We start from the raw sequence: 24,027 nt of genomic DNA, 5'->3' as shown, positions 1-24,027 counted from the left end.
TCCTCTAACTTCCCTTTGCACATCCAATGAATTTGTCTAGCTGTTTAGATGCTTCTCTAAGTTAGTTTCCACCTAGGATGGGTGATGTTGACTTTTCACAAGAGATTTCTTTGACAACTTTTCTTTATGGTTCGACCAACTTGTAGATCTCATCAAATCTTCAAATTTAAATCTAAAGCCTTTTGGAAAACATAATTAAAATTCATGTTATTCAAGTTTAAGAGAATTTAATCAAAGTTAGAATTAAGGAAACACTATGCTAGACTAGTCTTAGGAACTCAAAAACATACTAAACTAGAATATCACTCTAAAAACAGCCTTTTGACTACATTTTGTTAAAACTAAGATTTTTAGAAGAAAATATTACGTGAAAAATAGTTATGCATGATTGTTATGCATGTATTCCTATATAAACTCGGTAACTCTTGTTTTCTAATATACAATAATATTTTTTCTCTTCTCTCATTAACCCTTGCTTCATCTCTTCTTCCCTTTCTCCTATAACCCTTTCAGAAAATACTAAAACACTCTAAAAATAGAAAATAAAGAAGACAAAACTCCCAAAAATAGTGCTCTAAAAGACAAAAAATGTGTCTAATATGACACTTAACACAATTACTTCCATTAAATGACTCAAATGGAAGATTAACTAGACGAATGACGTCAAAGTATGTCTTAGACAAGTATCATAACTATTAGACAAATCAAGTTCAGATGATCAAATGGCGCGAAAAGTTAAAAAAATCACTAAGTGACATAAAGATTAAGTCAAAGGTTGAAATTGATAACGGGTCAATTAAGAGAATATCAAATTATTTGATTAATATTGTCAAGCAAGCACTCAAGGCTCAATGTTGATTCAATATATTATGATTGAAGATATATCTAAAGAATATCAAGGTGATTGAGTATTTGATTGAATATAAATATAAAGGAAAACCTCTTTGATTGAATATTATGAATACTATCATATGATTAAAAAGCAATCATGAGCAAATAAAATACTCTATAGATCAAAGAATGCAAGAGAATATCAATAAAATTAAAGCCATAACGGTATGAAGTTTAAAATTCAAGTTGATGAATGGATGAAAAGGAAAGAATTGATAATTCACAAGTAGCAATACACTTTGATTGATATATCAAGAACTTTCATATGGAGCAAAATATTTGAAGATACAAAGCATATACTCAATTGAATATGCATCAACGGTCAAATGACACTAATTATAAATACTAAAAAGACAATAAAACACTATAAAACTAGAAAATACTAAAACACCCTAAAAACAGAAAACAAAGAAGACAAAACTCCCAAAAAAAGTGCTCTAAAAGAAAAAAAAAAATTTGTCTAATATGACACTTAACACAATTACTTCCATTAGATGACTCAAATGGAAGATTAACTAGACGAGTGAATTTAACGTATGTCTTAAACAAGTATCATAACTATTAGACAAATCAAGTTCAGATGATCAAATGGCGCGAAAAGTTAAATAAATCACCAAGTGACACACAAAGCATATACTCAATTGAATATGCATCAACGGTCAAATGACACTAATTATAAATATTAAGACCAAGATAAAGAAGAAAAAAAAAGCGACAAATATACTGAAAGAATTATGAAATAAAGAACGAGTAAAATTGTTAAATATTCAAGAGAAATCAAAGTAAGATTACTATTAGCATTGTGTATTTTGTGGAGTAATATTGGGTTGAATGTTACCCTATGAGCGTGAGTGTATTCTTCTGCATGAGATATCATTATTGTTTATTGTAAATGAAAGTTCTTGATCTCAATGAGAGATTAAGAAAGATACTTGGAGAGGTTAAACTCATTGTAACCTAGAGAGGTTTATACTAGTAATATTTGAAGAGGTTGATACTCGTGCAAGTTAAGGGATTTGATTAGTGGAACTTCTTAAGCAAGTTGCTTAAAAGACTGAACGTAGCCTCAACGTGCGAGGTAAACCAGTATAAATCCTAAAGTGCATTCTTCTTTGCCTTAAAATTTTGGTTCACCTTTATTATGTCTACGCAAAATAATTGTAAAATGTTTACATGCTCTATTCATCACCCTTTCTAGAGCCACCTTGCACCAACAAAGATCACCCTTGCTCTTTATATTTTGAAAAAACAAGTTTTATCCAATGACAAAAGCACTCACCGAGAGAGTCTGCATAATCAGTAGATGAAGAGCTCATATATTGGATCACAAAGAGGCTATTCAAGAATTTTATCCATTCCTTATGTTAAAATACCTACGTTTTAGTTCAAAAACACCTAAAATGACACCACTTGATCTAATTGATATATCAAACTCACAAATACCATATTATAAACCAAAACTTCACATGAATTTCAACATTTATAATAGTCATATTATACAAATTAAATTATCAAAGCTACTCTATTTTACTTAATACAACAAATTACAGCCTCAATGCCTTAATTAAAAATTTAAGTATTATTATAATATATTAGCTTTCATTACCTTGTTAGTAAATTCCTAACACTACTAATGCTCCACATAACACAACTCTCACAAGTAACTTTAACTATGCAAAGAAAACACACATAAATGATCTGAACATACCCTTATGACCATAAAAAAATAGAGATTTAGTTTAGGGTATTGGGGGTCACATGAAAACCTTATAGAGGCCACATGCAAATAGAACATAACTGACTCAAGAAAAAGAGGAGAAAATGACTATAATAACACTTTTGAATTGACAAATGTGTTGCCCTCTACACTAGGAGTCTATAGGTGGGTGCAAATCTTCAAAGGGATAAAGGACGAGGTCGAAATTTTACAAAGAATGCAAAGAAAGATTTAGAGTAAATGTTTTGGACAAATGATGGTTTTATATAAGAAAACTCAAGTAAGAGAAAAATATATTGATAGCTTAACTTTTTAATACTACAAAAATAAAAGTTTCATCTACAAAATCATTTCTACTCTCAAACTATTTTCTACATCAATAAATTTGCTCAAGAGAAAAAAGAACATTTTTTATTTTTTAGATACTCTCATTATTTTTAAATATTTAACTAATAATATCACTTTTTATATTTTATTTTTATCACATTATATTATCTATAATGCATATATTCCTCTCCTATTATTTATTTACTTTTTTTTGGTCTATGTGTTATCTTATTACTGTTTCAATATTACAATAGTTTTATCTTTCAGAAGAAAAAGAGCATGCAATTTTTTTCACTTACCCTTGTTAAAGAATATTTATCCTTGACAAAGTTTTCCGTGAATCAAGGATAATTCATGCATTTGTCAACTATCAACAATAACATGAAAAGGATTTTTGCATAAATCTCACAAAAGTTATAATGTATACAACATATTGGTGACAACTCATATTAATAGTATGATAATCAATTCCACTTATTACTACATCAATTTTAGTGTATCAAAATATTTTACTAAAATTTGATTCATCTACAATGATTAAAATAAAATAAATCATCTCAATCACAGATGAGAAATGTATGTATATGTATGCACTATCAATTATTAAGTTTACTAATTTTACTCTCTAAGTTGAATGATTCATTTTTTAGATCTAGATCCATTTTACTCTAACTAGAAAGTAAGAAATTTTTTTTGAAGATACCATAATTCCTGTAACAACTATTAAAACAAAGAAATAAAGAAACAAAAGTGTATTTTACAAGGTTACAAGGTTAGTTTAAATACTCAATAATACTAAATAACAAAATAGATATAAATGGTAAAAGCCCTCCTCAAGTTGGATCAAAAATGTTTTGAGATCTAACTTGTTGAGTTTTGTAAACTTTTGATGTGGTGAGACTTTAGTGAAGAGAATTGCAACTTGCTAATGTGATTTAACGTGGATAAGTCTTAAGAAAGCAAATTCAAGGTGTTCTCTAACAAAAAGAACTTTAGACCTTTGATTTGAAACATGATTAGAGACAGATGGATAGTAGAAACGTTATCACACAATAGAAGAACCATTAACAGTTGGTGGTCGAAGAACCACAGGAGTTGTTTGAGCCAAAGTAACTTTGAAGTTATAGATGCAATAGCCCTGTACTCCACTTTTGTTGAAGATCTGGAAACGGTTGGTTCTTTTTCTAATTTCTAGGTAAAGAGAGAATAACCCTTGAAGATACAAAAAATCGTAGTGGATATTTTGTTGTCTAGAAAACCATGAGATTTTAATGATGTAGAGAAATGTTTAAACCATTGCCTGAAGGCTTGTTTTAAGCCATATAAAGATCTAGTCAACTGACAAACAAGATTACTATTATCATTTTGTTGGGTCTTGCAACCTTTTGGTAAGTTCATGTAGACCTCTTCATGTAGATAGCCATTTAGAAAAGCATTTGGTACATCTAGCTGGAAAAAAAAATCTTTTTTTAATGAGAGCCAAATTGGTCACGTACAATGGTAATAGTAGCAACAGAAGAGAAAGTGTCAAGGAAATCAATACTCGTCTCTTTTGTAAACCCACGTGCTACAAGTCCAACTTTCTTTTTGATAAGGTACCCTTAACACTATATTTTACCTTATAAATCCACTTTCTATTGATGGCCTTCTTCTCTTTAGGTAGAGAAACAATATCCCATGGGTGGTTGGTGTCCATTGCTTCAAGCTCTTTGTCCATAGCAACCCACTATTCAAGGAATCAAACAACTTGATGATAATTTGTTGGTTCATAAATGTTAGTGATTTGCATAACAAAATTAAGGTATGAAGTAGAAAGCTTATCATATGAATGTGAATGACATATGAATGTGAGTGACATATCATATTCATTTGGATAAAGAGGATGATTATTGTGTCGAAAATATCTTCTAGGAATATTAGGAGGAGATATAGTAGGTTGATTAGTCAAATCATTATAGTCATTATGATTATGTTCATTATGAGGAAGAGGATTTTTTTTCAGTGATGGGTGGTTGAAAAATATTTGTGGTGGGGGAAAAATCATTAGCAGATCGATGGATAACAATATGGACAAATGGATCATCAATCTGATTTAACTATGGTGTAGAGTTATGATGCTGCATGGTAAAAGGCATAATAATTTCATGAAAAACTACATTTAAGGACATAATAGTTTTTCCAGATTCAAGGCCATACAACATATAACCCTTAACCCCAGTGGGATAACCAATAAAAATAGTGGGTCCAGCCTTGGGACTAAACTTGTGTTTGTCATGTTTTTGAGTAACACCATAACATAAAGAGCCAAATATCTTAAAGTTGGAATAGTCAAGAGCAATATTGTAAAGAATTTGATAAGGAATGCAATTATTTAAAATACGATATGGTATCCTATGTATGATACATGTAGCTGTTAAAATACAATCACCCCAAAAAACAATGGTAACATTAGATTGAAATAATAAGGATCTAGCCACATTTAATAAATGTTGATGTTTCCTTTCTACAACAAAATTTTATTTTGATGTACAAGGTAATGAGAATTAATGCAAGGTTCCTTCAAAAGCAAGAAAATTAGTGAGGAAAAATTCCTTTCCAATATCACTTCTTACGTTTGAAGGATTTGTGAAGCTGATTTTTAACAATTTGAAAAAGAAAAATACAAATAGAGGCTTGTTGTTTAGACTACAATAAAAATATTCAAGTGAATCGGATGTGATAATCAACTATTGAAAGAGAAAAATGATTGTTGCCATAAGTAGGAATATGAAAGGGTCCCCAAGCATCAGAGAAGTGATTATGACATGTAAAAGGAAGGAGTTTTACTTAGCTAAGGGACATATAATATAAGTTTTACAAGAGAAATTACTAAGCAAATGTAGATTGTTATCAACATGAATCAATCTAAGAATTTCATCGGATAAATGGCCTAATCTATATTGCCATTTAAGAGTATTTATATGAGTATTCATATTGTCAACAATATTAATAGAAGAAGGAAAAATATTGTTACAAAGTTTATTGAAGGTATTTTGAAAAATGTAGTGGCCATCCAAGATGCTACCCTTGCTAATCACTTGATAAGTACCAAAAATCAATCATTTTCATATGGAATGTTGGCACTTCTGTTTGTAATTTGTGTTTATATCATGTTGATCTTCCTTGATCTAGGAAAAATGAGCTTCAATTACATGCTTCCAAGTTTCTACCTATAGGAAATCATTTGATCCCTATTTTGTATATTTTTCAGGTAAATTATAATAGGAGGAAAGAACTTAAGAAGAGTGGAGAAATCAAGAAACAGAGAAAATAGAGAAGGCTTACGTCTAAGCTCGCTCAAAACAAAAAAAATCTCACCCAAGCGAGAACTTAGGCAGCCATCTCGCTTAAACGAAGAAGGATCTCGCATAAGCGAGAGTTCGTGCAGAGGAGATCATCTTTTTCCACCATTCTCGCTCAAGTGAACTTGATCTTGCCTAAGCAAGAGTTCGTGAAGAAGCTCAAGCAGTTTTGCAATTCTCGCCCAAGCGAGAATATGGTCGCCCAAGCGAGACTCTTTCTTCAGCATGAAGTACTCTATCTCGCCCAAGTGAGATTAAGCTAGCTTAAGTGAGACCTCGTGCAATATATATTCCTGGAGTTTAGAAGGAAATGGGGTTAGACATATATAAGCTTAGTGACCATGAGGCAGAGCACAAAACTCTCATTTCCTTCTTCTTCTTCTATTGTACTTCTTAGGATTTTGATGGCTACCATGAGTGGCTAATCTCCTTTCTTGGGATTGAATGTAATCGACTTGAACTTGGATGTCATATGGTGATATTTATATATAACATTTTTGTTTCTACTCAATATTGGTATTATTGTTCTGTTCTTAATGCTTAATTCTATCTGATCAATATATGTTCTGATTTTGATTTTTGGATCTGTTTGGAAAGTATTTCTGAAAATCTAATTTGAACAACGATACTTGATATATTTTGATGCTAGGAATAGATCTCAATATCTCAATTGCTTATAACACTCGACCGTAATGTTGGATAGCTTGATGAATATGTGAGGAATCCATACTCAAGGAACTAATCTTATGAATTTTATACGCGAGGAATTGATATAAATGATTTTTGGGTGTTGTATCAATATTGGTATTTTCAGATGTTATGTATTATATTCATCCAGATTACAGACAAGGGAGATAGATGAAATTCAATCCCAGTTTCTTTTACTGAACTTTTCTAAATTTTCCTTTTTTACTGTATTACTTTATCCAAGTTATTTAACAAGCAATGATGTATCAAATTAAAATCTTTGTACATATGTCGATGGAGATAATTATCTATTTCAACTGAATCCATTCCTCGTGGGTTCGACACTCTTATTTAAAAATCATTATACTACATTTGACTTTTGGTACACTTGCCAAAAGATCAACAAGTATTTTTTGGCGCCATTGCCAGGGAACGATGTTCTTTTGAAATTTTTATTTATCTCATCGAGCTTTGTGAATATTTTTCTTAATTAAATAGTTATTCAATTTTCTCCTTTGTACTAATCCTTGCTTGAGCTATTTTGATTTATGTTCTTACGAGGTCAGGTTCCTAAAGATCAATTAGCATTTGACCCAAAGATAGAAAAGACAGCTAGAAGAAACAAAGGCAAAAGCAAAAAGAAGTAAGGAAAAATAAAGGAAGAATCTTCTAGTACTCTCACCACACATTAACAAGTAGAAAATATGGAGAATTAGATACATATATTTTGGTTCTTAACTAAGAATTAAATAGGACCATCATTACGTACTTGTAAGAACAAAAGGAAACAATACCATATGTTTAAAAATATTGTGTGGAAAGAAAATTATATTACTTGTCGTACATTCATATACCTGTGGAATTGTACATTATGGTGGGCATTAAATTCTTAAATAAAATCAATTCAAAAGATTGTAATACAAGGACTGCATCTAAACAAGAATTTCACATTTCATTGATAAAACAAAACTCAAGAAACTTAGATTTCCATGTGCTACACGAGAAAAAGAAAACAATTTTTCCACATTAAATGCAATCATTATGTAAAAACTTCACCAATTTTGAAGAATAAGAATTATGTCAAAGCTCAAAGCTAAAAGAATGAAAACACTTTAATATCTTCATAACTTGTGGATTTCAACTCATGACTTGACATTTTGTTTAAAACTTATATGTGTCCTATATAAAGTCTTTGGTGCTCCACCTAATCAACCAAGAAATAAATTGTACCAAGTAACATAAGTAAAAGAAAGACTCTTCACAACTCTTGCTTACCATAGACTAAACACCTCCTTAAACACATTCCAATTAATGACATCCTCACTACAGACTACGATGGTCTAACTAGTAAACATGTGCCCGTTGTCATAGGAGTGACAAAGCAGGATGGGCCAGGCGAGTAGCCCGCAAGCCTGTAGTGAAAAGTATAGGATAAATTGAGATTTTGAGCCGACAAACATGTTGAAGCTCAGCTTGCATAACATTAACTGATCACCCTAATCAAACATCTTTGGGCCAATCATCCTAACCAATCACCCTAGCTGAACACACTTAGGACATCACCCTCGCGAAATACCCTGGTTGATCACCTAGTCTAACACCCTTGGGTCGATCATCCCTGGTCGATCACCCTTGGGTCGATCATCCTTGGGTCGATCATCCCTGGCCGAACATCCTTGAATTGATCACTTTAGCCGAACATCGTTGGTCGATCATGAGTTTTAAACAAAATATCAAATCCAAAAGTTATAAAGGTGTTAAAGTATTATAATTGTGTTTTCATTATTTAGCTCTAAGCTTTGAAATATTTCTTATTCTTCAAAATTAGTAAGCTTTGAAATATTTCTTATTCTTCAAAATTAGTCTAGTTTAACGTTGAAAAAGTGTTTTCTTTATCTCATGTAGCACAAGGAAATCTATTTTTTTTCTGAACCAAATCTGATTTAGTTATTCTGAATTTAATTAAAAATTTAACCTTCAAAAGCAGGAAAAAGAAGAAAGATAATGCACTTTGTTTGTTGTCTATGTTGGTTTCATATTCACATTTCACAAAGAGTGTTATGTTAACTAATTAATTACAAAGTCGGTCATTTCTCTTTTAAATATTGAAGTTTCTAAGTGTGTAATCCCACGATAAGATTGCACTTTTCACCTGATGTATCCTAAATGAACAATCATTCTATGATACCAAGTGCAAGGTTAATTTTCTCTATATTTTGTTGTTACAAGTTGTTGTTTTCAAATAATTTATTATTTTGAGCAACTTATGTTAATGTATTTGGTGACAGGGGTGATCAGATAGGCATGTTTTCAAAGATACATAAGCCCCACATTGTCCAATACCTACGAAATTTGCTTCGTAGGTAATTCGTAGATAACAACACACTACCTACGAAAAAAGCACATTACCTACGAAAATTTAGCGTAGATAATAAGCTAATTTCTTGTAGTGGTTGTCAATGGGTGATCAAGAAGGCCATGGTCTAGGACAATGACTTTCATTACACTTGGGAAGATACAATGACTTTGATTCCACTTGGGAAGGGTCTGTTCTAAGGTCCATCCAAGTGGCACGACCCCTACATTTCAGTCCTAGGTTTTGTTTTTGTCTTTGTCATTTGGATCTATTTGTAGCCCCTGCGTTTTCTCCATGTATTTGAGGTCATTTAGGTTTAGCATAAGTTTCTGTTTAGGTCTTGTGATGTTAGTTTATCTGGTTGGCTATGTTATTTTACTTTTCTAATAAGGATGTTTTTGTAGTTGCCAATTATGACAGTAATTTCCAATTTAACTCTTCATTCCTTAATTGTTGAGATTAAATATTGTAGAGAAGATTTTTACAAAAAACCATATACAACAGAATAAAAATAAAAAGAATATACTTTAACCTTTTACATGGTCAAAAGTTCGACGAGCATAGTTACATGAAACCTGTTGGATCACACTATCTAGGAAAACGTGTGAATTTCTGAAGACAAAAAACAGGAACACTACAATTATTGTATAGTTATTCTGTTTTGTGGTGAAGTAAAGAATCATTGTCTTCCTTTATTTCCCTTTTAATATGGTATGACCGATCCTAAATTGCTTAGGGACATAACATTTGTGTTTGAACATGAATGCATTTTGGCACCGAAGGGATGACAAAAGTGTGGGTGTGTTTCCACTATATTATGCTACAACAACATGGTTGAATGTGATTAATACTTGTGATGCTCCGACACGGTGCTTGGATGATGCTTCCTGCTCCCGCAGCGAACACGGAGGCAGATGCGCAACAGACACCTGCACGACGTGGTGTTGGGAACTTCTCCATGGATCAGACGCGGCCAGCTCTATGACACGTGCGGGAGGACACCTTTGTTTGTTTGGACGCACAACTTTGATACGAAAACGAAATTGAGAGAATTTGTCGCGTATCCGACGAAGATGCGTTTGTTCACGTTTTGCTAATCTCGTTCTTAGATATTGGATTTGATTGGCATGGTATTTTTGCTTGCTATTTTTTAGAGAATAAAGGGAAACCTAAAAATTTTAAAATAAAAGAATAAAATATAATCTTTCATACTTTTTATTAAAATAAATCCAAAAAATTTAAAATAAAAAATGAAATAAAAATAATAAAAAATAATCTTTCATACTTCTATTAAAATAAACCCAAAAAATTTAAAATAAAAATGGAAATAAAAGGATAAAAAATAATCTTCCATACATTGTATCAAAATAAACCCAAACAATTTAAAATAAAAAAATGAAATAAAAGGATAAAAAATAATCTTCCATACCTTCTATTAAAATAAAATAAAATCAAGATGATGACCAAAAATAAAATTAATAAGAACAAATTATTCTATCAATTAGAGTAATATGAGATGCTATAATGACAAGTAACAAAAACAGAAGAAAGAATCGAGATTGGGAGCTCTTGAGTTGAGAGGAAATACAATTGAGAAACTTGTTAGCAATTGCAGAACAAAAGGAAGTTGTTGCTTTGCAGTTGTAGAACGAAGGAAAGTTGTTGCTTTACAGTTGCAGAACCAAGGGAAGGAGAAAGAAAGTCTAGAAAAGATTCTGAAAGGGTAACTTTATAAACTTTCTTTTTTATAATTTAAATAAATATCCTTCGTAGTTTTTTTTATGTAAAAATAATTTATTGTAGTTTTTCTTATATAGTGTATATTTGTATTTGTGAACAATTTTTTTTAACGTTGTTAGTATTTATTAAATAATGTTTTATTGTATTTTATAATTTATTTATTATATTAAATTTAAAATTATGTAATTTAATTGTATAATTGCACCTTAAATTGAACAATATATCTATTATTGAAATTTTATCAAATCAAATTAACTAGAAGGAAAACAACATTTTTACGTTTTCAAGTTTTTTATTGCTATATTTTTATTATTTAAAACACCTTTATATAATGTTAAGAAAAACATATTTTTTTATTTAAATTTTTATTTTTTATTTGAATTATATCTTTTTATTGTTTTAATATTTGTCCCATTTAAATTAAAATATTAGTTTTTTATTGTTATAATTAATATTTGTCCCATTTGAATTATATAATTTCTTTTTAATTTATTATTTTTTATACCCCAAAAAATTAATTTAGTAGAATATTTATTTTATTATAGGAAATTAAGATGAGTATACCTAGTCATGCCATCGAAAAAGAAGATGAAACAAAGCTTTTATGGAGATATGTTACAAAGTTAAGAAAAACTCCTGGTGGTGGAAATAATATGATTAAATGCAGTTTGTGTGATTTATCATTCAATGGATCTTACACTTGAGTAATATCTCATTTGCTAAAAATTATGGGAGTAGGAGTTAGAATTTGTCCAAACTTGACTACATCAAAACTTACTTAGTTTAGAAGATTAGACAATGAAGCAGCATTGAAAATAGAAAATTCAAAGAAGAAAAAGGTCTCTCTACCATCTGTATTATCTAATGAAGAAAAGCAGACGAATAGTGGTGTTAATCCAAAACACAAAGGTCCTTTAGAAGCTTCTTTCAATATCCAAGCTAGAGATACTCTTGATTATGAAATTGCAAGGATGTTTTATTCTTCAGGACTACCATTTCATCTAGCAAAACATCCTCACTACAGGAGTGCATTTTCTTATGCTGCCAATACTTCTAATCTCAATGGATATGTACTACCAACATATAATAAATTGAGAGGTCCTTTACTTGCAAAAGAAAGAAGTCACGTAGAAAATCTTTTGCAACCCATAAGAGATTAATGGAATAATAAAGGTGTGACAATTGTTATTGATGGGTGGACTGATCCTCAAAGAAGACCACTTATAAATTTTATGGTTGTCAATGAGAGTGGTCTAATGTTTTTGAGGTCAATAGATGGATCTGGTGAGATAAAGGACAAAGATTTTATTGCTAAACACATGAGAGATGTAATTATAGAGGTTGGACCAAAAAATGTGGTACAAATTATAACTGATATTGCAGTTGTATGTAAGGCAGCATGTATGCTTATAGAAGAAAAATTTCCTTCAATCTACTGGACTCTTTGTGTAGTGCATACATTGAATCTTGCATTGAAAAATATTTGTGTGGCAAAAAAATGTGAAAGAAATAGTGATACTTATAAAGAGTGTTTTTTGATCACACAAATTGCTGATGATGCTACATTTATAAAACACTTTATTGTGGGGCACTCTATGAGATTGTCAATGTTCAATACCTTCAACTCATTCAAGTTGTTTTTTGTTGCTTCAACCATTATCATGCTCAAAAGGTCTCAACGTTTGAAGAAAGGACTCCAAGAGACGGTTATTAGTGATGATTGGTCTTCTTATAAAGAGGACAATGTGAACCGTGCACAATTTGTGAAAGAAACTTTATTGAATGATAATTGGTGGATGAAGGTTGACTACATACTTGCTTTTACTGCTCTTATTTATGATGTTCTCAAAAACACAAATACAAATATTGTTACTTTTCACTTAGTATATGAAATGTGAGACTCAATGATTGAAAATGTTAGAAAGATCATATACCAACATGAAAGGAAGACAAAAGTTGAACAATCATCCTTTTTTGAGGTAGTAAATTCAATATTGATTGATTGTTGGACTAAAAGTAACACATCTCTTCATTGCCTTGCTCATTCTTTAAATCCAAGGTAATTATGTAGTTAAATTACTTTATGACTATATTTTATTAAAATTTATAATATTATGTTAATATATCTTTATGTATTTTTAATATTGTAGATACGTATCAGACACCAACACTCGTATGATATTTGTAGGATACACTATGTCCAATTTGAAAGATATTTTTTTTATCTTTCATGTGATTTTGACAATTAAAATAAGGAACAAATCTTATATTATCATTATTTTTTCATATTGGATATTAGATAGATAGATTAGATTCATTTTGGTGTTAATTGACAATGTGTTAGTTGATTGTTTCAAACTTACATGTATATACACGTCGTGTCTCGTGTCTTATATTTTTCCAATTTAGTTGTATCTTCGTGTCCGTATCTGTGTCGTATCCGTACCTATTTCCGTATCCGGGCAACATAGGTTCTGAATGATTAAGTGAAGAACCACAAAGACGTGCCCCACATAAAGATTTGGAACTTACTCAAGAAAGGAAAAAAATTGTTTTAAGAGGTACTTTGATGACGCTGATGTGAGGAGAGAAGTGAATCTAGAGTTCGCAAACTTTTTAGGTAAATTGGGAGATTTTGCAGATGAGGATTCTTTAAGGGATAGAGGCAAAATGGATGCAAAGTCATGGTGGATTATTCATGGATCTCATGCACCAATACTTCAAAATATAGCTCTTAAGCTACTTGGTCAACCATGTTCTTCTTCTTGCTATGAAAGAAATTGGAGTACCTATTCTTTTATACATTCTTTAAAAAAAAATAAGATGATACCTAAAAGGGCGGAAGATTTAGTATTTGTCCATAGTAATCTTCGTCTTCTTTCAATAAACTCCTCAAAATACAAGGAAAAGGAAACTAGCCTGTGGGATATTGCTGGAGATGATTTTTCATTGGATGATAATGGAATTCTTAATATTGTTAGCCTATTAACATATATAAGACTCAAACATTATGATATTTTAAATGTTTCTTTTTTTTATTATTATGAAATATAATTATTAGATTTTAATATTTATATTGTCGTATCCGTGTCTTATACTTTTTGAATTTTTCCGTATCTCTGTATCCGTGTCCGCGTCGTGTCCGTATCTGTATTTGGGCATCATAGGTTGCTTCCCAGGTATCTGTTATGATCCTGCATGTGCTTGGCATGTGTGTAGTCCAGTTGTGATTTATCAATCATTACTTGTAGTATACAATAGTAGCCAATTTTACTTGTTTCAAAGAAGCAAAAAAGTTTATTCCTACTTTATCTTCTTTGTATCTAGTGTAATTTACAGATTCCACCTGAGCTTCAGGATGCTTTCCTATCTGAAATTGATAAAGTTTATTCCATATTTACAGAATGGGGGTTTCTTCTGCAGTGTCCATAATCATTATCTTAGTACTGTATGTTAACAGTGATATATCTTTCAGTGTGCGTTTGGCATAATATTTCCAATCATCAAGGCTGAAGGAATAAGACAAATGTTTTTCCCCACATCCATAGCAGCTTTTTATAGAGCTCCTCCTCACAGGTGATGCATTGAGGATTAAGGAATACTCACACTCCTCTCTCTACTATGCATTTTCAACTTCAAATTAAGAGGAATTTTGATGGAGGCAAAGACATTTGTTATGCCACTTGGATGAGGAGTTTCGATGGGTTGTAGCATTTAATTCATCAATCCGCTTGGTTGTCATTGTACCAAAAGAAACAGAGGCATTGCCTTCAACCTGAAAATTGTGAGCATGTACCATAAATTCTATTATATTTTCCTTGAACCAAAGAAGGATACATACATTCTGGTTCTTAACTCAGAATTAGACAGAATCATTGCGTACTTGTAACCAAAAGGAAACAATACATACGTCGAAGAATAGTGTGGAAAGAAAATTATATTACTTGTGGTACATTCATATACCTGTGAAATTGTACACTATGGTGAGCATTAAACTCCAAAATCAATTCAAAAGTAAATATTTTTTTTCATTTTTTGCAATCGAAAGTAAAATGAGTTTTTGATACGGTATTTGAGCATTAAAAGTAAATCAGTTATAAGAAAGTAACCATTAAGCAAAACATTAGTTCTTTTAACGTGTATTACTTGTAATCTTATATATTTTCATTTTTCTAGTATCAGTTTGAGTACTTTCGTAACAAAACATAAACTAGATTGGCCTTACCGGTTTAGCAATCGAAACATAAACTAGTTTGTTGTAGAAAGATTTTGCATTTCCTCATCCATTCTGATTGCAAGGTTTAATGTTTTTGGATTTTAATAATTGAACAAAATTTACCTAATAAAATATAGAAACTATAAAAAAAATAAAAAATAATAACTCAATGTGAATACTACAATAAATTAACCTTCAACCTTTAATATAAACAGTTATATTGGATAGTACTATTAAATGACATAATTACATAAGAATCTCGCTTAGAACATATAAGAAATCAAAAACAATATACACAAACTAAACCAACACAAACAGAAATTTATGCTAAAACAGAGAAGAACTTAAAGACTGTGGGAAAACGTGAACTACACAACACTTCATAGGTAAATCTTAATAAACCTAAATTTCAAAAACAAAATTTATGACTAGAATGTACGAGTCGCGCGAACGCAGATCGTGAACTACACAACACTTAGGATCATAGGTAAATCTTAATAAACCTAAATTTCAAAAACAAAACTTATGACTAGAATGTAGGAGTCGCGCGAACGCAAACCCCCTCTGCCACAAATTATGACGTAGGCTCTGCCACTTGGGCAGACCTTAAAGCAGCACCCTTCCCAAGTGCAATGGAAGTCACTGTCCTAAACCATGGGCCTTCTTGATCACCCATTGATCCCGTCCAGGTAAGTATGTTGCATAACCATCCACACTTTTCTTTTGTACCACAAGCTCCACACTTCTCACTACTCTTTTAGTGATGTGGGACTCCAAATATCTTTGAAAACAAACCTCTCATTAACTTCATCACCTCTGCCACCAAATACATTAACATACCTTGCTTCCTGCTTAGGATAATAAACTATTTGAAAATACCAACTTGTAACAACAAAATATAACAAAATATAGATAAAATTGACCTTGCACTTGTACCATAGAATGATTAAATGATTCTTCATTTAGGATACATCAACTGCAAAGTGCAATCCTATCGTGGGATTACAAACTTAAATATTTCAAATAGAAATGATTGAATTTGTTGTCAAACAATTAATTACTTAACATGGCACTCTATGAAATGAGAACTTGAAACCAACATAGACAACAAACAAAGTGCATGTCTTTCTTCTTTTTCCTACTTTTGAAGGTTAATTTTTTAATTAAATTCAGAATAACTATTTCAGATTTGATTAAAAAAAAAAATTCCATGTGCTACATGAGATAAAGAAAACACTTTTCCACGTTAAATGCAATCATTATGTATAAACTAGAGTAATTTTAAAGAATCATAACTATTTCAAAGCTAAAAGCTAAAAAATGAAAACACATAAATATAAAACTTTTAAATCTTCATAACTTGTGGATTTCAACTCATGATTTCACATTTTGTTTCAAAACTTATAAATGTCCATATAAAATGTTTAGTACTCCACCAATCAAATCAGAAAGAACATGTATCGAGTATAACATATAGACACAAGAGCAAACTGATAAATAAACAATAAAAGAAGAATATATCTATTGTAGATAATATAATGTGATAAAAAAAGTGATATCATTAGTTAGATATTTAAAAATAATGAATATATCCCCAAAATATATTAATGTTCTTTTTGCTCTTCTATATACCGTTAAACAAATTCACATGACTATTTTAGTAACTAACTTAAAACTTAAGGGGACCTTTATTCAACCTGAACCTAAATTTTAATGATGTTGTTTATATCGATTACTTGCATAAAATAAACTCGAAACTGAGAGGTCAACAAAAGTCTATATATAAAATCAGTAATAAATGAATCAAAATCTATGTATTAAAAGATAATCACTTAGTAAATTAAAGTTCATAGAGTGCAATGAAAGTCACTACTTTAGTCCAGGTAAGTATGTTCGACCTACGTACACATTTCTTTTTTCTATATCTCTTGATTTTCATTACTTAATATACCCTAAACAATGTGGGACTTTACACACTTGTATACTCTCCACTTGTACCAACTTAACCATTTTCTTATACATATGTTACTTTGCACGAGTACAAAGCTCCTTTGATTTTTATAAAGAATTACAATTACAACCAAAATACATCAAGAAATTGTTATTGCCAAAAAAATAATGAATGTTGAGTTAATGAGAAATAACAAGTGAATACTACATTATTCATAAGATGTAGGAGGAAACAAGGTTATATAATTACACACTTGTACTCTCCACTTGCACCAACTTGACCATTTTCTTATACATATGTTACTTTGCACGAGTACAAAGCTCCTTTGATTTTTATAAATAATTAGAATTACAACCAAAATACATCAAGAAATTGTTATTGCCAAAAAAAATAATGAATGAGTTGGTGAGAAATAACAAGTGAATACTACATTATTCGTAAGATGTTAGAGGAAACAAGGTATTTTGATGCTTGCATGGTTTCACATATTTTTGAAAATTATAAGTTTTTAAGAGGCTAAAACCAAGGTACTAGTAGTGACTAGTTTAATAGACGTAAAGTTTATGTGACAAGAATTGTGGTATCTTCAGAAATTTTACTTGCTTTCTACTTGTAGTAAAAGGGATCTAGATCCTCTAAAATTATCCATTCAACTTAGAGAGTAAAATCAATAACGTTAATAGTTGATACTGCATTCATATTCATATACATAAATTTCTCATTAGTGATTGAAATGGCTTATACCATTTTACTCACTTTAGATGAATTAGATCCTAGTAAAATATTTTGAACACTGAAACTAATGTAGTAATAAGTGGAATTCATTCTCATGCTAGTCCTGTGGGTTGTCTCCAATGTGTTGTATATATTATTATTATTTTTGTTGGATTTGTCAAATGCATGCATTATCCATATTCATGAAAAGCTCTACCAAGGATAAATATTCTTAACAAGGGTAAAGGAAAAAATGCATTTTCTTTTTCTTTTCTAAGCACTTATTTCACCTCAATTTATTTTAGACAGATGTTAGTTTTGCGCATTTTGAAAATCATGTCAGAAAAATGGAATTGTTTTGAAGATCGTTTCCTACTCATGGAACTTCAGTGAGGTATAAAAACTATTTAATAAGAAGGTATATAACAAAGGTGTTGTTTGTTGCCCATAGAAGGCTAAAAAGATGATGGACTAATGGATTCTTTTGTATTTAATGATGATAAATTGCCACCATTGAAAAAACATGACAGGTGTAAGATTTGAACCCACACCCTTGCGGACTAGAGCCTAAATCTAACGCCTTAGACCACTCGGCCAAACTGTCCTCTGATATTAACAATTGGGCTTGTAAAGTTTATATGTTATTTACTTTTAAACATAACAAAATAATTTGCACTTACTTTATTAAGGAAGAAAATGAATAGATTATGAATAAATTAGATCACGTGATATTAAATGGGACAAGTTTGTCACAATGGTGCAATTTAAGTGTGATATTATCAAAATTGGCAAGTTTTGAAAATATTATGTGCATGACTGAGTCCTGCTTACATGACATGACTTATGACTCCTCAAATTGAAGTTATGTTTAGTCAAACATAACTCTAATGTGTTGTCATCTTGTTCATGACAAGACACTAAGAAAGACATCTTTTGAAAACAATAATGAAGTTGTCACCATAATTTATCAAGAAAAACTACGAAAAAACTACATAAAAAGTGGTATCTGACAATGGATTTAGGTTTGTTCTAAGATGGTCCCTTTTAATTAAACTTGCAAAATTAATTTAGTTGTTAAAATATTTTTTTCTGCTAAAATCAAACAAACAATTTTTATATTTTTTATTAAAAAAATATTTATGTGGATTTGACAAGGATTGAATTTGCTCCAACTTAGTCTTGTTCACAATAAAAAATAAGAGTTGTGTAGTTCTTTATTAAAAAACAACTATTTTGTGGTTGTTGATATTTTTAAAATTTGAAGTCTTTTCTATTTCTTGAAATTTTAATATTTTTTTATAATTCGTGGTGTAACACCTCTTTATTAGGAGCAATGAAACTCAATTATTTCCTCATCTTCCATGAGCATATTAATATGCAAATACTTCCTTATAGTCTACCGACCATAATGCACCTTTGATAAGTGTCGAGTTTTAGTAATTTACATATCGTTTAGACATTTATCATGCATGATTTTAATATAAATCTTAGTAAAACAACCATGTTTACCTTTAATTACTGAATGAGGAGTAGAGAAGTTCTAAAAAGTTGAAATTAATATGTTTGTGTTGTTTTTGCATGTAAAATGAAGGAAATTGTGGTTGGTGCGGCTGAGCGGTATAAATGGTGTTAAGCGCCACAAAGGCAGTTCTCTAAACTCTTTGTACTGCACTTGATTCAATATATTATGTTCTTGTTTTATGTGTTGGTTATTTGATATGCAAATACTGGTTTAGTGTTTAGATCCAATTAAATCTTCTAATGCTTGGGATATACCAGAGATGGATATGCAATTTTAGTTGGTTTAAAGAGTCTTGTTCTTAAAGCAAGGGTTCCTCCACTTGAATGGGAATCATCATGCGTCTGGCACCCTTAAGTTCCAATACTACAAACATGAGGTAAGAATGACTTTTAAAAGTACTTCCATGACTACTAAGATTAAGAACATAACTTATAGATCAAGGGTAGTGCATTCGTGTGAGTGAAATCAAGTTCAATCCCAAGATCTTAATGAACATCACTTATTAGTTATCACATATCACCTATCTTTATTACTATTCAAACTTTTTATTTCGAATAATCAAAAATTTATCATTTTGTTATTGCAAAATTGAATAGATTAGAAATTACTATTTTATCAAACCAAATCCCTATGGATACATCCTTGTTATGCTATAATTGAATCAAATCACTTGCTGGATAATGTCAACACCCAATTTCGTCCGGGTAAATGCATTTGTTTGGTAAAAATAATAATAATAATAATAATAATAATAATAATAATATATAATATAATAATAATAATAATAAATAATAAAATAAAATAAAAAAATATGTTTTGATTGATGGTAGGTTTTTTAACTTTAATTCTACCATGGGAAAAAAAAGAAAAAAAAAAGAAAAAGAACCAAGAGAGGAGAATCTAATTTATTTTTAATTATCACACTCTTTTCATGAGCCCAAATGTTTTACATATTTTCACCCCCACTGTTTGCTATTTACACTCTTCACATGACATGTCAGAAAAGGACGTTTCATAATTTTATGTTTTTAGAGAAGGGTATAATATTAGGAACAATATTTTTTTATAATAATTTGAATAAATATCTTGCATTTATACTTATGTGTCTTTTTGCGTTGTCAATCTTGGAAGGTATTATTTTAATTAGAAGCAAATATTTCCGATAATAATGCTTTTAGAGAATGGTACGATTTTAATATTTAGAAGAAAATATTTCTGGTAATAATATGAATTATATGTTAGGATTTGATCACAATCTTTAGGTGACAGAAAATAAAATATGATTCTAGTAATTACAGGCAATATTTCGTTAATAATTATAATCAATACCGTGAATATTATGCAACGATTTAATGGCTATAATATGTTTCATCAAGACCAATTTCTTCCCCATATATTTTATAATAATTATAGATTAGGATCTCAATGGTACCCCATGGGGCCTATATAAGCACAAAATTTCTTCAATGCAAGACACAGAAAAAAATTGGAAAAACCCCTCTCCTTTTTTATTACAGCACGCGTAAAAGGGGTCACCTTAAGGTAAATTCTCTTTGCTCCTAATGCTATGTATGATTATCTTATAATATCAAATGTATGATCGTTTTGAACTGTTGTATGATTAAATGTGTTTGGGGTTCTCATGTTAGATAATTTTGGGTTTGTCATTGATGTGCTCAACTTCTCTCTTTCCCTCTATTTTAATCTTGATAAATAAAAAGGTTTCTTTCATAGGCTTTAATTCTCTCAAAACAAAAAAATAATAAATAAAATAAAAAATAAAAAAATTTAGATTTTTTTTATATAAGTATTGCATACCATGTCAAGTCTCGGACTTGCTTGGTAATCAAAACACTTCTTCGTAGGTTTTTTTGTTCTTAAAAGGAAATTAATAACAATAAAAAAAATAAAAATATAAAATTATAAAATTATTTTTAATATCATGTCAAATCTCGGATTTACTTGGTAACTAAATCTTTTATCATGTAGAATCTCGGGTTCTCTTGATATTAATAATATATATATATATATATATATATATATATATATATATATAGAAAAATCTAAAATTAAAAAAAAATAATAATATCAAAAAATAAATATTTGTACAAAGAACTGCGTTATCCTTGATTTTCCAAATGGAAATACGTAGGAGCGAGGTACAATCCTCGTCGAGCCCAAAAAATAAAAAAATAATTTTAATCTTTAATATTTTGTATTGTGTTTTTATTTTGTTTGATTTTTTGGGGAATAACAAATATTTTAAGCATCAAATTCTACTTTGCACACTTAATTAAAGAGGGAACCGTCTTAAGACGGGCGCTGTGGGGTGCTAATACCTTCCCCACACGTAACTAACTCTCGAATCCAAATTTGGTTTCAAAGACCATTCTTTTAATGTTTTTCTATAGTTTTCCATAATAAACTATGGTGGCGACTCCTGTTTTTTTAATTATTTTCGCCGTCCCGCTGCGATCTCGGTTCCGACAGATGAGTTAGCCCATTAACCGATAGTCAACAAGTGTTTGGTGTCGTTGTTAGGGGATTTGTGCTGATATAACTAGTAATTTGTAATCAGTTTGTGTTTGTTGTAAACTTTTGTAAATATGTGCACACTTGTGTAGTTCACTAACATTTCCTTTGTAAATATGTTCATATCTTCTAAAAAATATACTTGTAAAATCTACACGTTTTGTTTTTTTTTTCTTTTCTAAAGTGTCTTTTTTCAGGTTTCTATTTTACTCTCACACAGATATCAAACAAGAGGTAAGTTCAAATGATACATATTTGTATTACTATTTGAAAATTTTGGCTATTTGATGCTATTGGAGGGATTTTTTTTTTTGCAAAAAATATGGTTTTTTAGTGTAAAATTGAAATCTGGCAGCTTTAACCTTTGTTGTTTGTTTGAAGCATAACTTTCTCTGCAATTATCCAGTTGAGCTGGTCCTTTTTCTCATTACATTCTTTACTCAATGATCTTTAATTTGAATATAAGAACATATTTTTTTGGATTTTTGTGAAAGATGCATCTTAATTTCAAAATTAGCAGATAGATTGCATAAGATAACTTTGACCTATAGTGCTTGTTTGATGCATAACTTTCTCCACATTTATCCAATTTAGCGGATTCTTTTTGTGTTACATTATTGATTCAATTATCTTTAATTTGAATATAATTACATATTTTTTGTATTTTTGTGGAAGATGCGATTTTGAAAAAAAAAACCAAACAAATTGCATAAGTGTTGATTTGTGTTTTAAGTGGATTTAAGATTTTTAACTTATGGTACTAGATGTTGTGATTTAAGTCCAATTCTGAGCATTGAACTTAAAGGAAAAAATTGAATGAAATTTGGATAGAAACTAAAAGACTTATTGTAGGCAACTAAAAGTTCAACTTGGTAAGTTAAAATCATAATTGATAAAGGATACCTGTTGGTGCAGTTTTGATGACCTGTCCAAGCTTTGGTTCAGTAAAACAAGTCCTAAAATTTAGTAATTAGTGTAGGCAAGCTAAATTTTTCTAAACCTTATAGCAATACTGATGAATCCACCCCAAGGATTATAGCTTGGGCCATAGATTAAGCCCATTTTCTTTATCCGTATTAATTAAATAAATATTTGTTTTGGGCCTTATGCTTTTCTTAGGCCATGATTTTGTGCTACCTTTAATTGTTTTGTTTATTTTTTAAGTGGACCTGGAATATTTTCAAGCCAACAGCCTTGATATGGAAGTGTATGAGTGGACCAGGCCTACATTGTGACGCATCAAGCTTCATAAGTGTTTGGGTCGAGGGCTTTCCAACAGCCCAATTAACAGCTCTGTAACCTCTTTACCCGTAGCCAATACATCACGCGTGCATCTTCAGTGTTCTCCAATGTATGTAACCTGCAACGCACAAAAGGCTTCATAATTCATATTTGGCCTAAAACCAACAGCCCAATACACTCCAGCATATGTATCACATTCACGAAGGCTTCCCAAAGAATGAATCTCCTCTACTAGGGTTCCTCTCATCACGCACCTTCATACCAGCTCCTAGGATTGTCTCCTCTTTCACGCACATACTTAGGGTTCCAGATCTCACTTTCTTGGCTAGGGTTTTGCTTTCGTTTACACACGCTCCTCACCCTTAGATGCTAGGATAATGTTCAAACCTTGTTCATGTTTTTCTTTTAGTTTACTTTCGTGGTTGCCTTTCATCGATAAAAGGGGCAGACCATTTGTTTGTAATTTTCAGCTTTGATTAATTGAGAGGTTTATACCCTATTTTCATAGCTCTCATTCCTAGTATCCATTCCTAGTAGAGGTTTTACCTCCCCTAGGGTTCCAAAACTAGTGAAAACTTGAGAGGTTCCTCACACAAGAGAGATTCGAGCCTTCTGCTGCGTTTTGAAGGTATCCTGCGTGAATTGATCGGAGGAACACTGATTGGAGTGGACATTTGGCGAATTCCGTGATGGAGCGTCTCCATCAAATACTTACAATTTTTCACAGGATTGTAAAAATAAAAGAGAAGAATATGGATGGAAGCAAGGGAAATAGTATCCTTCATTAAATG

The 24,027-nt window shown here is 30.6% G+C and overlaps 1 non-coding gene and 1 pseudogene across 1 annotated transcript; one reads left to right on the top strand and one right to left on the bottom strand.

Moving 5' to 3' along the window:
* Positions 1-11,613: 11,613 nt before the first annotated feature.
* LOC146885716 (uncharacterized) lies at positions 11,614-14,491 on the top strand (annotated as a pseudogene).
* A 1,321-nt stretch (positions 14,492-15,812) lies between these two features.
* On the bottom strand, positions 15,813-15,972 carry LOC114189334 (U1 spliceosomal RNA). Its single transcript, XR_003605637.2, has one exon. It is a non-coding gene; the product is annotated as a U1 spliceosomal RNA (small nuclear RNA).
* Between the last annotated feature and the right edge of the window lie 8,055 nt (positions 15,973-24,027).

The sequence above is a fragment of the Vigna unguiculata genome, chromosome 6, assembly GCF_037176805.1.
Source record: "Vigna unguiculata cultivar grain cowpea cultivar isolate G323 ecotype 2 chromosome 6, ASM3717680v1, whole genome shotgun sequence".
Classification (NCBI taxonomy): domain Eukaryota; kingdom Viridiplantae; phylum Streptophyta; class Magnoliopsida; order Fabales; family Fabaceae; genus Vigna; species Vigna unguiculata.
The sequence above is the reverse complement of the archived record's forward strand: the minus strand, read 5'-3'. Positions and strand labels throughout refer to the sequence as shown.